Raw genomic sequence first — 16,830 nt, forward strand, 5'->3', positions numbered from 1 at the left:
TGAGCTGATCAGAGTGACATCATTAGGTAGTGAACTTTTTTTTTTTACGATATTCTAATTTTTTGAGATATTACATTTTTGGATTTTCATTAAATGTAAGCCATAATCATTACATTTAAAAGATATTTCAGTCTGTGTGTAATGAATCTACATAATGCATGAGTTTCACTATTTGAATAGGCAAGGCAAGGCAAGGCAAGTTCATCCGTTTTTCTTTCCAACGAGAGCAGAGTTTTTTGACTCGCATGTAGCTCTCTGACTCTGCTTTACCGCTACTATTAAGCAGTCTTCTTGGCAATAAGCTTGACACAAAAAAAAAGAATCTTCCAAGGCAATAACTCCATTCAAAAAATAACTTTACTTAAAAAGCAAAAAACAAAGTTACAAGATTCGCTCTGAGGTATTGGCAAAAAACTGTCTTGCTCCTTAGGCTGCTTAACCTGGTCTGAGAGCTAAGCTACTGTGATGTCATCAGCAGCATAATTAAAGAAGCAGTTCCACATTTTAAAGGAAAACTACTAACTATTGTAAGCAATACAATATGGCTTTTACAGCATCCATATAGCACATTTCATACCAAGGCAACTCAATGTGCTTTACATAAAGACAAAACATTTTTTTTTAAAGAACAGCATAAAACAGCATAAAAACAAAAACTAAGCGAAAAAAGATAAAGTTTAAAGTTATTAAAAAGATAATAATAAATTAAAGCAATACTTACCGATCTGGCATTTCACTCAGCACAGCACAAACATTTGAAAATCAACAGCTCCACCTCCCTCACAAGTCCCACCCACCTCTCACTCCTGCCGCATCTCCACGAGCCCCCTCCCTCCCTGCTGCATGCGTTGGCATGGCAACGGCAAACAGAACAGGAACGCGAGTGAAACGGGAACAACACAAACAAACACAACACCGGAGTTTTAAACCGTATAAACGGACTCAGTGATGATGACTGATGAGTTTTATAATAAACTGTTGTTAGCCTACTGCTACTGGAGACGCAGGGGAAGTGATTGTTACAGATTACAGTTCTCAACGAGCCAGGCTGGCGGCCGGACCAGCGCCACCTGATGCGCTGGTTCAGGCCGAAAATAAATCCAGACCGAGCCGAGTGGAGCCGCACCGGTCCGGAGTTCAACCGGGTCCGGACCGCTGAGAACTCACAGAGCCTAGCTGTTAGCACAGAGCTAACAGTAGCCTAGCCGTTAGCACTGGATGCTTTATAGACACATGTGACTTCCTGTGTTTACGTATCACTCGGGGCTGATCACTATCAACGTTACAATATCAGACATGAAACTCCACGACCAGCTGCGGCTGCAGTTATTGGTCTTCTAAAAAACTATTTATTTCCAAAAACCTTCTTTCTAGTGTGTGTTGTGACTCTAGTCTCCTCTGCTCTCTGTGTCCTGCTCATGGTCCTGCTACTGCTCTGTCAATAAGCGTTCTTCCTGGTCGGGAGGGGGGAGAGGAGGAGAGGGGTGCACAAAGTGATTACATATTAAGTAGGTTCGGTCGCTCGTCAAATCCTATTAATCGGACCGAATAATATTATTGGTCAGACTTTTCTCAGAATTATATGAGAATGAAAAAATGATGAGTTTTTAACCCTGTTGGGTTTCTCTTACATTTTAATGTATCATCAGATTATTAATAGCATTTTAACTTAGACAAAGAAATGTGCAAAAGTTCCAGAAAGGTAAGTATTGCTTTAACTTTTCCATGATAATTTAATTTATTGAGATGCACCTGTATTGTTTGTTATTTCATCCATAGTAATTGAATTGAATTGATTTGAATACCTTTATTGTCATTCATACCAAGGTATAAATGAAATTCAAATTGCAAACCTCCATGTGGTTAAAAACATCAGTGAAGATAATTCAGTGACACTAATGGTTCTGCTGATTAGGAAAGCAGACTTCATATTTGTTAGCGAGACATTATTTTCTCTTTGGTTAAAGCAGATATCAGTGGAATGTTTTTGTTAATATAAGTCCTAAATAGTCCTATTTTCCGTCAGCAATCACTTACATGAAGTATTTCAGCCTAAACACGAGTCTCTCCGTCACTCTGCTCTGCTGTAACCCGAGGAGAAAATTTTCCTTGTGGGATACAAGTGTTATCCAATGAGGAGTGAGAACGGCATGAAGGGCTGTGTGTGCAGCCAATGGATGCGCGTGAATGTGGTGACGTAGCACGAGGACCAATTGATGCCTGACAAGGGCGGGGGCTGCTAACTCATGGTGCGTTCAAGGAAACTCGTACTTTGTGTTTTTCCTTCCTGTGAAGTCATACCAGTTCGATCTGGTACGAGTTCACGGGTCGGAAGTTACGAGTGGCCGTTATAGGGAACTTTCACAGACAACAGGATGGTAAAAACACGAGCTACGGGTTACCTGGAACGCTACAAAGTCGTAGTTGTGACTTGAAGCTGTAACTTACGATTTCAAAAGCCTGCCTTGAACGCAGCATTAGCCGAAACGGCCGTGCCAGTGATATCTGCTTTAAGTCTTTCATCTGCGATACATTTTCACTGTTCCCAATGCAGAAGACCCCCCCCCCTCTCTATCACTCCGTCTCACACTGAGCTGATATTCACAAACACAGAGACCCTTGGTGAGAACAGAGGGGCTAAATGTTGAAGTATTTTTCATGTGAGAGCAGAAATCTGTGGAAACATCTAGAGAAACTCCATCATGCAGATGGAGAAATGTACAGTTTGTGAGCGACCAGCCACCGACCACCAACATGTGGTAACAATGAAAAGTGACCAGATGATTGTTCTGCCTGGTGTGATCTGAAGTGGGTTTAGGTTGCTCAGAGCAGGAGAAGTGGTTTGGTGAGGGAGCTAGAGAACTACTTTACAATGAAAATACTGTTGAAGTAGATCAATCAATATTTGAGAGCAAGTATGAGAGCAAGACTGTTAAAATACTGGATCAATGAACAGTATCAGCAGATTACAAAAATCATTTTGCAGTATTGTTCAAAGTGACAGTACCCTCACAGTTCTGTATCTAGATGCAATTGAGGTGCATGATTTTTCTAAAAATAATGTATTATAAAATGATTTAATGTGCTACATCATCGTGAGAGTCCCGATAAAATCCGTTTTCAGGCTAGAGGACTCCAGGATGTGTCAGGGTGACAGATCGTGGGCAGAAACGAGAACAACATTCATTTCAAATTGTCAGATATAAAAGAATATTTTTAGCCTGACAGGAAATGATATAGGTTGAAGCTGCTGACGCCACCTCACCACATGTGAGATATTGTGGATGTAAATAGAAGGTGATGTGACCTCAGGTGAAAGATGTTTACGGTCATTATATCAGCAGGATATCCCCATTATCAACTCAAGTGCTGAGGAAATCCAATGTTTGTATGCTGCTTTTGTAACGCCACGGTTTTTATTGTCTTCCAGTGCGTCACATGCGGGCTGTTGTAGATTCTGACTTATCAGTCTTTGTTCACTACTGATATTGTGACAATTTAAAGACACAAACCTTTTGTAGCGACAAAAGGTGGCAACGTCTCTTCTGTTGGAGGACAATAAGATGATTACTTTGCATGGTCAGTTCAAGGACACTGTGCTAGGCGTTGGTTTCCTCTCAGGCTGCCTCCTTCACTGCATGTGCTGCTGGTGTCTCTCATCTGTACAGTACACCCAGTACGAGCTCTGTGTCTGACCTGTTCAACTGCTAACCTTTGTGTTTTTGTCACTTGTTCTTTTTTAATTTTTTTTTGTGTCCATGTCAGAGACGGTGAGAGTTGGACAACACCAAAAATGGTTGGTGGTTGTGATCTGTGTGTCATCTGCACAGACGTTGAAAACCATGTTGGGAAAGAAAGAAAGAAAGAAAGAAAGAAAGAAAGAAGAGAAAAAAATATGTATAAAGTGCAAAAGTTTTAGGCAGGTGTAAAAAAAAAAAAAAAAAAGCTTTTAACAATGAATGCAATGCAAAAATGGAAATGTTAATAGTTTGTTTTCATCAATGAACAAAATGCAGTGAATGAACAGAAGAGAAATCTACATCAAATCAATATTTGGTGTGACCACCCTGTATTTATATATATATATAAAGTATTCTTACTTTAGAGCATTTTTACATTTAGAGCATCACCTGCACTAAACTTTTGCACATTACTGTTTATATAAATGCACAGCACACAGTCTAAAAACTAAAAAGTCCAAGAACTAAAGGATATGAATAGATCAAAATAAGCTGCACTTAATATAGATATGTTGTACAGAAAATATGAATTCAGTTGTTGAGGTAGAGCAAAGATAAAGGATGTGCACAAATAATTTCTTATTATGTGCCTGTAGGAAGCACAAACAGTGTTGACAAAATTTATAACAAGTTTTGATGTTAAACTGTGAATTTTGTTTTGTTAGGTTTTGGTGTTTGAACAGACATAAATGAATGATATTAAAGTGAAAACTGAAGGATGTAAATGATATTCACCCTTAGATTTCCTTCTGTTTGAACTATTCACTCTAACCTCAATTTTGGCTCTGAGACATGACCAAAAATCTCACTCATTTGAGTTGTTTCTGTATTATTTGACTATTAAATATGTTTTTGCAGGGGACATAGTCGTAAATGAGGGCTGACAGGCATGAAGATGGCAGCCATGGAAAGCATTACTTGCATGTTCACCTCGAAGCCTAAATATAGCCTCACAGAGCTGATGGCATGGTAGTAAATTCTTCATCAATCTGTTACAATGTATTTCTAGCAAGTAAAGGTTCTGTTTTAACGATTGCTACTGCAGTAGATGTCGGACTATAGACCACCGGCTTCTTAGACCAAAACAGATGCTTGGTCAGTCCCCCGTTAGCCCGCGAGCAGCAGAAACACTTGCCAGAAACATTCATAATAAGGGTAAGAACAAGTATGGCCAGCAGACTGGGCTTTCCTCTCAGTGACTCTCTGACACACATCACATTAGTTCCCATGACCAGTGTGTCTGTCTCTGTGTCTGAGGCCTGCTCAGGTGGAGGAAAGATGTGGTTTCTGAACTGTAGGAAAAGCTGGAAGGTAGTGTAGCTCTCACCTGAACGCTGTGTGTGTCATTGTGTCTTTATGATCAGCTCAGAGACCAATAAAACAAACAAAAATTAATAGGCCGGTGAGAAACAAATGAACGCGGTGAGACCGAATGTGATGAGCCGCATGAAAAAAAACACACACACAAAAAAAACGTGATGATAAACTCATTCTCAAGTTCCGATCTCTATCACAGCTGTTATAACAACACAGTGAGTCACGTTTAATTTGAGAGAATCCCATGATTGCAATAAATGTACCTTTCATTTCCAGGATCATTTTCAAAGTCTGTTTCTCAGGTCAGAGAATCAGAAAGCCAGCTGTCCGCGCTGAGCCGCACTCTAATTACTAGGACTCGCAGCACATACGGTAATTACAAAGTGATTTAGGCCATCGTCATAAACCTCTGCAGGCGCAGCAGGGCGCCCTAAGATGTGGCTGACAGTCGAGGGGACATCTCTTCAGTCTGACTACAATTATGCAATTACAGTGCAAAGCCACAAGACAGGAAATTCTTTATTAGCATTTTAAAAAGCCCTAAAAAGCCCGTGGTGGCCCGGGAACATGAGGAAAACCTTCCATGTGCTTTTTTACTATTACAACTATAGTAGACACACCCCTACACAGGGTCACACCTTGATTTGATTCGCCGTTCAATCATCTCATGATACGCTGCGTCAGATCAATAAAGTAATCTATTAATATACCTCTAACTTTCATTGCAGCTTTTCGTGCACAAGTATAAAACCTGTAGGCCCCGCAGACCGCGGACACATGCTCAAACTATTAAGCTGTAAATTCTCTACAGCGATGGACACATTAAAAATGATGAGTTCCTTGGTGATGTGCAGAATCTGTGACATGTAGCATTTTTTGCAATCCATCAAAAATGACAGTGAAGCTGTATGAGCGAACAGAGCACATGAGAACTGAAGCATCTGGCTGCAAACCGAAGCAGATAGAGTACGGAGATAAGAGGCTGCAGGAAACTGTGGAGTTGTAGGCTATATGCATTAAGCTGAACTCCAGTATGTAGCTGCATGGCTGCTTTATGGCTTCTTGGTTAGGTTGATGGTGCTCTCTTGTATTTTAAGAGCAGAGGAGGAAAATCTCAGTTTTAGAACATAATATCCATCAGCTGCGTGTTGCCATGGTGGCTTCTTTCTCCCACAGTGGCTGTGTTTACATACGGCATCAATTAGAGTCCTGATTGTGAACCTTATAATCTGGATATGGTGTCTTTGGTAGCCAGGGTTTTTTTTTTTTTTTTTAACCATCTCACCCACTATGGGATGGTTTGAAAATCTGGTTAAACTGGTCACATGCCACAGTATGCTGGCTTCTATTAGAACAGTGGTTCTCAACTGGTGGGTCGGGACCCAAAAGTGGGTCGCGGACAGCTGGTCAAAAAAGTAAATAATATTTAATGCTCATCTGATGTTGGACATGTCTTTTATTTTGAAAAATAACTTATTTTGAAAGGCACACGAGACACATGAACACATGTAGTTGTAATGGTCCTCCTCAGTTACTTATTATTTGCTCTGAATGCAAAGATATCAGTTTCTTATTAAAGCAGAAGTAAGCGATCCGGTCGTTTTGACTAATGCTGTGTTCCAGGCAGGCTTTTGAAACCGTATTTTACAGCTTCATGTCACAACTTACGATTTTGTAGCGTTCCAGGCAACCCATTCGTGTTTTTCCGACCTGTTTTACCTGTGAAAGTCACTATAACGGCCACTCGTAACTTCCGACCCGTGAACTCACCAGATTGAACTGGTACCACTTCACAGGTCGGAAAAACACGAGTTACGGGCCGCCCTGAACGCACCATAACAGTCCTCGTCCGTACGTCACCACGTGCACGCGCATCCCTTGGCTGCACACACAGCCCTGCATGCCGTTCTCTCTCCTCATTGGATAAAAACTGTAGGATACGATAAATGTTTTCTCTTCGGCTCAGAGCAGAGCAGAGTGACTGACAGACCCGTGTTTCGGTCCAAACACTCTATGTAAGTGATTGCTGTCAGATGATATAACTATTTGAGACTATTTGCTCAATAAAGAGCAAAATTAGTTTTTAAAGGCTTTAAAAAAAAATTCTTGGTTTGAATTCTATAAAAGTGGGTCGCGACTTAATGACCATGGGAAAATGTGGGTCCCCCTGTATTAGAATACTCAATCTAGGTTTTTTAAAACTGGGAGGTTTGTGAACAAGCCTTTTAGATGCACAAAACAAAACCAGGATATAAAGAAAACTCAAGGCGCACCCAGTGAGATTTAGTGAGTTTGGCTTTGTGCACCTCTTAGACACCCAAACTGAATAATGAGCTCTATAGGACCAGCACCCGGGTACAGTTTGGACCTGGACCTTCACTGACCCGAGGCAATCAGAAGAGCAGGAGTGTTGATCGGGGGCTGGACTGACAGGTGGTCCTCCTTCCTCAGTCATCTGCTAAATCAGTTGTCATCTGCTGTGGTTCATTGCTTTACCATTCCAGCTGTTGTTCATGTGGCCTAGTTTTCTCTTCATGCCTCTTACACAGCGTTCACTGTTCCACGTTGTGCTATTTTGCAGTTTTATGTTCCAGTTGTTAACATTTATTTCTCCCCTCACCAGTCCACACTAACTCATCAGTGCCGTATAATGTCACATAATCGCAAAAAAAAAAAAAAACGCATTACGATCAGTACTCAGAACTCTTTTCTCAGGACTCGGTGGTTCCAGCCTCCAGCCCTCCTGGGTCGGATACGACAGCTTTTACATATCTGGATTTGGAGGTTTTCTGCTCTTCTTCTCCGGAGATCCTCTCTGGCTCGGTCAGGTCGGATGGCAACGTCAGTGTTCAGGTGTCTGCAGAGATGTTGGAGTGAGTTCAGTCATGTCTCAGTCCGGGACACTCAAGGACATTCAGAGCTGTCCCTACTGTGCTGTCTCAGCTCTGAGCTCCAGGTCATTTTCCTGTTGGAAGGTGAAGCTTTGGCTCAGTCTGAGTCCTGAGCTGGGTTTACATGAAGGATGTCTGTGTCTCTGTTCTGTTCTGACTCGTCTCCCCGTCTCCTGACAGCCCGCAGCTGCCTGCACCATGCGTCACTGATGGGATGGTGTTGGGGCGTGATGAGCAGCGCCTGGTCCCGGTCCTGGTCCTGGTCTCATCAGTCCAGAGAATCTGGATTCTCAGGGAGACAGAGAGGTCAGTGCCACATTTTGATAGGTAGGCTGTTACAATGTTTGATCAATCACTGTCCCTTCCTGCTGCCAATGGACTCCAGCACAAAGACTTTCTGAGACAAGCAGAAGGGACTCCTGTTTTTAACCCGCAAGGGTTTCCAAAAGATTTACTGTAGAAACACTAAAAAGCTTTCAGGAAGGTCTCCCAACGCTCACGGTCTGCTTCTCTTTCTGATAGGAGCTACTGTTTTGTCACAGTTAGGGATGTCACGATTATAGATTTTCTTGGTACGATTTTTGTCAGAGAAATAATCACAGTATTCCGATTATTATGCATTAATACATTTCACAACACTATGAATGTGTAAAATCAAATATAGTCAAAATATAATTACATTAGTAATCTCTTAAAGCAGAAGTAAGCAGAATGTTTATGTTAATATAAGTCTTAAATAGTTGTATCTTCCGACAGCAATCACTTACATAGAGTGTTTGGACCGAAACACGGGTCTGTCAGTCACTCTGCTCTGCTCTGAGCCGAGGAGAAAACTTTTCTCGTATCCTACAATTTTTATCCAATGAGGAGAGAGAACGGCATGAAGGGCTGTGTGTGCAGCCAAGGGATGCGCGTGAATGTGGTGACGTAGGGACCAGGACTGTTATGGTGCGTTCAAGGCAACTCGTAACTCGTGTTTTTCCGACCTGTGAAGTGGTACCAGTTCGATCTGGTACGAGTTCACGGGTCGGAAGTTACGAGTGGCCGTTATAGTGACTTTCACCGGTAAAACAGGTCGGAAAAACACGAGTGGGTTGCCTGGAACGCTACAAAGTCGTAAGTTGTGACTTGAAGCTGTAACTTACGGTTTCAAAAGCCGGCCTGGAACGCAGCATTAGCCAAAACGACCGGATCGCTTACTCCTGCTTTAATATAGGACCAGTTATTAATCCCCCGGGGGAAGTGTTTGAAGAATGTAAGTCACTAGTTGTCATCTATACCAAATGTTTAAGTTTATTTTAATCTTTTTTTTTTAATTACAAATGACACACTAACATTTAAATTCCTACCAATCCAGTGTTACGTTAGATAAATGGACCAGTATCTGTACATTTAACTTTACTTTGGCGCATCTGCCGATACGGTTCCAACATTATCTTTTTTTGGAAAGTGATGGTATTTAGGAATCTTTACGATCAATTAATTGTGGCGTTTAATACTGCGATTAATTGTGAAAACAAGTAATGGTGCTCTGCTTCAGCCTGGGGTGCGTCTATCGCCGTGGCAACGTCCGGGCCAGAGCCACAGCTGAGACCAATTCATTAATCAGAGCCTCCTCTGATACAGTATCTCTACAGTTAATCTGCTTGTGTCCTCTGTCTCCCATACATTTATATCAAGTGTCTGTCCCCAACACAACCTCACACACACACCAACACACACTCCTCTATCACGCACACAGGAAACTTGCTGTGATTAGGCCTACAATGAGAGACACACACACACACACACAAAGGCTGACAGCTCCTCAATGTCAGTGCTCGGAGAAAGATGATCATGTGTCTCTCTGATTAGCTGAAGGTCGTGGGTTTGACTCCCATGTTGGTCCCCCGTGACGCTCTCAAAATTTCTGCGAGGGAATTTTCTTTTCTTTTTGTTGTTGTTGTTGTTGCTGTGTGTGTTCAACATTTAACTTTAACATTTAAACTAAATTCAGATCACAGTGATCCTGAAACGGTGCAAGACACAAAGGCAGATGAAAAACAAAACTTAACTGAAGTACTGAAGGAAACAAAATACAGTAAATGTTCTGAGTCCTATTATTTACAAACTAAGAATGGACTTACCATTGCAAAACTATGAATAACATTATTTGACTTGTATAGCGACTATCCTGCCCTCCTGTAGTCACTCTGCATGGGAGTGGGAGACTGTTTTTAACGCGCTCAATTAACGACTGTCCATGTGCTGGTGGTCCATGTTGGGTGACGTTCCCATTTAATTAACAAAAATGATTACAACAAAATATGATTTGATTAATGCAAAAATAAACTAATAAAGTGATGCGGCTGGAAACAAAGGAGTGAGGTGAGGTGAGCCTGGCGAGCGGTAAAAACCGTATGATCCTCCACCCCATGCGTCACCTGATTACCTGCACCCGTGATAATAAAGGAAACGCTATACTGCCACCCGTGGAGACCTGACGCAAACCCAAGAGACAGACAAATAAACAGATGTGGCTCCTATAACTTGTATGACATGGAGGTCAAGCTGTATTGTTGGCCTAGTGGACTTATTAACAGTAACTTATTAACCTTATGTACTATCTGTTTGGTGAAACACTCGTATCAGTAGCACTAATGACAGTCCTGGACTGAAACGTTTGCTGTTTCATCAGAATGATTTGGTTAAAGAGACTGCTGCATTTATTTCAGCCTGTGATTTTTGTGGCTTTTTTTTTTTTGGCGTGCAGGTATTTTCTCTCTCTGCTCATATGTACACATTTTTCTTGCTTTTTAAATCTTAACTCATTAACATCACAACATTGAAATCAAACAACCATTATTTTCACTTTATTGTAAGTTCTGTGTAGAAGTGAATAGATCTTCATTCATTCTGACTAATACATGGGGCTTCCTGCATTACTGACATTCTGCTATCGGCCTGACAGGAAGCATGGGATGCCTTAGCTAACAGGATGTGATATTTTATATTTTTGGATTTTTTTGGATTGATTCTTATAACAATTCTAATTGTGACAAATCTTGGACAAAAGGTATAAAAATAGGAAAATAAATGTTTAGTCGGTGTAAATGGAAGTTGACTACAGGGATTCTTGTTATGAGTAATTCACTCTGCTGGAACAGGCTGTTCTCTCTCAGTCCTGTGCATCTTCTTTCCATACTTTACCCATCACTGCCACTTGTCTTTTTCACAGACTTCGGTGCAGTTGGACTCCTTTTTGCAGCCACTGTCGCCTCCGATGGTGATTTGATAAAATGCAGGTTTAAGGCACTTCTGTATTGGCTTCATTTTTTCCAGATCTGAATATTTTCTATATGTAGCCTACATGACGTGATGAGATTGTTAATTGATGTCTTGATGTGTAGCATTATATTGTTAAAAAGGTATCTCCTCAAAGTGGAGCCAGTTTTGACCACAGTGATAGAGTTACTGTACGTTCACACCAAAAGCTTCCAAAGCGTCAAAAACGCCGGAAGTCAATTCATTTTCAATGAGAGCCTGGCGACACTGAGCGTCCAAAGCGTCAACAGGCGTCGCCGCGCTTCCAAAGCGTCCAAAGCTTCCAAAGCGTCCAAAGCGTCACCAGATGAGAAGTTGAGCCAGGTTTAACTTTAGGGTAATTAGCTATGACGCGGTTAAGCGGCAAGCGGCGGCAGCCTGTCAGAATAGAGATGTCCGTCGGCTGCCTTTTTCTCTCTTTTTTTTGTATTTCGGCTCCCCAATGACCAGCGCGATCGAACTTTGACGTCAGTCACCTGACGAGCGGCCAAAGCGGCTGAAAATATTTGCAGTTTTGGGAGCTGTCTTGTCTGACGCCCACCCTCGAGCGTTTTTGACGCTTTGGAAGCTTTTGGTGTGAACGTACAGTTAGGGTGAGGTGTTAACTGTTGGATGGGAGGTATAGGGCCTGTTCAGCTTGTGTTTTTCAACTCCCTTAAATAAGTAGTATAATATTTGTCTGCCTGCTTGCTGCTGCTGTTTACCCACAATGCTTTCTTCTGTTGAGAGATTGTGTCACAGCTTGGCTCACGTTTGCCTATAGTTCATATGGAGTATTAGTTTGGACAGGGCTGTTATCTATTAATGAGGTGCTGTCTGCAAATGTTTTGTTTTGAGTTGAGTCTCTGCTGACTCGTCTGCCTGCAGACACACTATGATCCACCCTCTTGGACCACAGCTGGTGGCGCTGGAGAACTGGTTCATGTGGAGCTTCACCAAACATACTGTCTGTGCTGCAGAGCAAAACAAGCAGTGCTGTCTCAGTATGGGACCAGACAGCAGTCAGAGCTGTCACAATCAATTGATGAAACACAATAGATACATTTTGAAACTAATTATAGGTGTATATTCATTGTAGCTACAACAGTCATTCAAAACAAGGTTTGCCACTTGCTTTGTAGAAAGCAAGGTGCTTCAGAAGATTAGTGTTAAAGGACTCACTCACTTCTTCTCTCTTTTTTCAGCCGACCAGACCACATTCTGTCGACTTAGTTCTCACTGTTTCCTTCTGGTCGACAGTATAAGTTGCCCAAGAGCAAAAAAAAAATGCTATGCAATGTATTTTATTCTGTCTGCTATTAAGCTCTTAAACACAGACCTCACCCAAATGAGATTACTTGACTTATTGACTTATTTCTCAGAGGATTTATTTAATGGATTTTATTGATTTTATGTGCCCATATGTCTCTAAATGTTTCCTATGCTGATTGTAGTCAATTGCCCATTTGGGATAAATAAAGTTGTCTTAACTGAATTTAAAGAGGAACTATGCTGGATATTTAGCTTGACTATGCTACATTTTTACCTTAATTAAACAGCTTTGGAGTTGTTGTAATTGTGCTGGTTAAATAAATGACTTGTAACTAGTTCCAGGGAGAATGGAGGCTCTCTGCCTTCCACCTAGAGTCTCTTGTCTGAAAACCAACCTTGTAAGATCAGAGCCTCTGACCCGGTGTCCCAGCTCTCGTCTCTGCGGCACCACGACACAAACGTGCCCCGTTACACGTAATCACTTGTTTATGACAGATTTCTCGCCGGGTTCCTTAAAAACACAAAACAAAAGGGTTAGCAAAACAGCAGAAAAGCGACCGGACTTGCATAGTTCCTCTTAAAAGCGTTCAACTTTTGGGCAAATTCTCCTATTGCCATAATCTCTATAGTTTTAGGGGTAGGTTCATTACCTTTAATTGTCGGTGCAAACTGTTTTTAGATCGGCGGAGCAGAGACGCAAGCTCTGCAGGGCATGTGGTATTTCCAACAATTCTTGCCTCCTATAGTCAGAATGATGGTATTTTTTTCTTATTTTAAACATCCTGCCTTCCGACAATTCCTTTAATAGCGTATTTTTGATGGCTTTTAGATGGCTTAGGCAATGATGAAAGGAGTTGGTTAGGTTTAGTAAAAAAGACCAGGTAGAGGCTAGACAGGTCAGATCGAAAGAGAGAGTCCAGAATAAGTAGGAGGGAGTCACCTGTTGAGTAACGCACATGTCCTTATATTGAAAGCCTTGTTGGAATGGTGGGACGATTGCATGTCGGAATAGCGGTATGTTGGAATGGTGGTATGTCTAAATAGTGGGATGTCGGAATGGTGGGATGTCGGAATGAATGAAAGCATGTAACCCTTGTCCACGAGAGTGTTTTGGAGTTGTTGCATTGTGTATTTAGTTTGATGAGGGAAACGCCTCGGTCTCTGCCCCACCGATCTAAAAACAGCTTGCACCGACAATTAAAAGGTAATAAAACTACTCCTAAAACTATAGGGATTATGGCAATAGGAGAATTTGCCAAAATGTTGAACTATCCCTTTAACTGTACTGCACTGCACTGCACTGCACGTAAAGGATAACAAGTGTAACAAGAGTTTAAAAAGTATCTGTGTCATCAGCATCTCCATTCATAAAGTGGTGCCCATTCTCAGTGACGGGATCTGGCAGAGTGTGGAGTGTGGTGTGTGTGTGTTTGATTGCATTGTGCCGTAATGAGCAGGAGTTTCCATACTTCTTGAATTACCAGTGTGCGATTCATCATCAGGACACCTGCTCCTGCGTGTTGATGGCCCGGTGGTTGAGTCACCGGGCAAGTGCTGCAGCAGTTCATCTACTTACTGCCTGGGATAAAGACTTCACTGTCAACAGGGACCATGAGGAACCGTCTGATGATCTGTGACTGCTGGAGCAGAGATTTCTGACACACCTAACCAATAAAACTGAACCCACTGAACAATGAGCTCCGAGGAAAAAGAGATAGACCCCTTCATCACATGATGAGTGCAGTGAGAGCATTTAAAGCCAAGCTGGATGTTTGGACCACATATGTTAAAGGGATACGCCAACATTTTTTTTTCGTGTCTTGCCTCACTCCCGAGTCCATGACAAGCAGATAGACACCATCCTTTGAACTATGCGTGCAGTAACAAGGGAGATAGAGCCGTATCGCCCGTATTTAGCTTAGCTCAAACGCTGGAAGTGCATAGGTAGTGTTAGCCTGCCTCCACCTAAAGTCATCAGAGAAACTCTTCAGCAACTCTAAACGGAAACTGGCGGGCCGATCTTCGTCTCAGAGCTGACAAAACTCTCCGGTAAGGCATTGTGAGCGGTCAAATGCTGGTAACGGGACGAGATCGGTCAAAACGGAGGGTTCAAGCAAAGACGGTTTATTTTGGTTCAAGCTAGCTACATCGAGGGTAGGTTAGCTTCCTATTTCAAAGTGAAAGCACAAATTCTATCGTCATGGTTTTCTGTATGTAAAGGGAAATGGGTGTTTTTATTTTGTGAAAGTAACCGGAAGTGCGTTGGTCACAACGGCTAGCTTGAGTAGCGCCGAATTCGTTCGAACAAAATTGTAAACAGCTGGTATTTAGACAAGTTAATGACACACTGCTGATCTAAACGGCTACTTTCTCGCCTAAAATGTTTGAAATGTCGATAAAGTGATATATTTACAGAGTTTAGAGCTAAAATGAAATCAGCTTCTGACTGCTGATTTCGGCTCGCGTACGTAGGAGGCAGGCTAACACTACCTATAGCCTACACTTTGCAACACACCAGTGTTTGAGCTAAGCTAATTACGGGCGATACGGCTCTATCTCCCTTGTTACTGCTCGAAAGGATGGTGTCTATCTGCTTGTCATGGACTCGAGAGTGAGGCAAGACACGAAAAAAAAATGTTAGCGCATCCCTTTAAATATGGGAGACTGACTTATTTTTTCCCTATATCGCAGTCCATCAAAGACAAGGATGCTTTCCACCTGGGGCAGCACATGGATATGGTGGCAAATGAGTTCTGCAGGCGTTTTGATGGATTAGACATCATGGAGGATATTGCTTTCCTGGCCACGCCTGCCAACAGGTGGCAGCCCAATGTGACATTTCTTCCTTTTCCAAGTGGAGTTGAAAAGGAAGGAAGAGGGAGGTGATAAATCAGACACACCTGAGAGCTCGGAGAAGGAGGGAAATGAAGCACTGAAATGAAGTGAGAAGTGAGAAAGAAAGAAAATAAGATAGTTCAAAGTTTGATTAAATTAACAGATTAAATAAAAAAGAAACCAGGAAGTAAACAGTGTTCCAGATGGGTTATTTGAACTGTGCAGACAACAGGACGCTGGAGGAAGAAGCTGATCCCTGGAGCAGACAGAGAAGAAGCTGAGTCAACTGTCCTGGACCTGTTTGGACTCAGTGGCCAACCTCTCTGTCCGGTTTGGATGATGCACTACTGGCCCTCTTCCCTGAAACTCTCCTGGCTTCTCCTGACCTCTGACCTGCTTTCTGATTTATACATTGATACTGAATTAAGAGATGTTTAAACTTGATTACTGAATTAAACATTTATTACTAACTACATCGATTTGTTTTTGGTTCTTTTTTGTAGCGACGCAGATAGAAGTAGTTGTATATGAGAGGCTTCTATCCTACAACAGAGATGCAAAATGATACTGAGCTTCAACGCAGATTAAGGGAGAGTGATTTAAGGGTTGGGAAATAGAGTCTGCACACTAGATTCAGCTCCCCAATGTTTTAACATGAGCTGAATCTAGTGTGCGGACTCTATTTCTCAATTTTTGATTCATTCTTCTTTGTAGTCCAGCCTCTAGTTTTAATTATTTTGGAGGATGTGCGTGTTGTGTGATTCTCTCAGTGACTTAAGGGTTTATGCTATCGATCCACGTCTGTTTTCACTGATGAAAAAGAAGTACAGGAGATGCCTTATTGACATATGTAGCCATGAACCCAAACCACTAAGCACTCTTACACAGTGTTCACACACAGCCATCACACTTATGACATATACACTGCACTGTGTATTCTGACAGCTTTCTATCAGAAGCAGCATGAACTTGTTCAGCAGTCTGAGCAACAGTAGCGGGTCTGTTGGATGGGAGCACACGGGCCAGCCTTCAAAACTCTTCCTTCCTTGGACCACTTTGATAGATCCCGACCACTGCAGACCAGGAACAGCCCACAAGAGCTGCAGCTGCAGCACATGAGAGACCCAGTCGTCCAACTGGATCAGATCCTTACACTGAACGTTTTTCAACTTTGAGGATGCCTAATATATCCACCCACTATGATGAAGTGTTCATAGCATGACTTGTTTTGCATTATGACGGCATTATGAAATGGGATAATGCATACTGATACAAACAAATATACATACAGGTGCCTCTCAATAAATTAGAATATCATGAAAAAGTCAATTTCCAGTAGTTCAAGTCAAATAGCCCCAAACATTGAGTGCATTCAGAAGGCCTACAATTCCATATTAGAAATACTTTTTTTAAATTGGTCTTTTATCAAATTGCATGAGACACTGAATTTTCGGTCGTCTGTATATGTAAGCCATAATCATTACAATTAGAAG

The sequence above is a fragment of the Trachurus trachurus genome, assembly GCF_905171665.1.
Source record: "Trachurus trachurus genome assembly, chromosome: 15".
Lineage (NCBI taxonomy): Eukaryota > Metazoa > Chordata > Actinopteri > Carangiformes > Carangidae > Trachurus > Trachurus trachurus.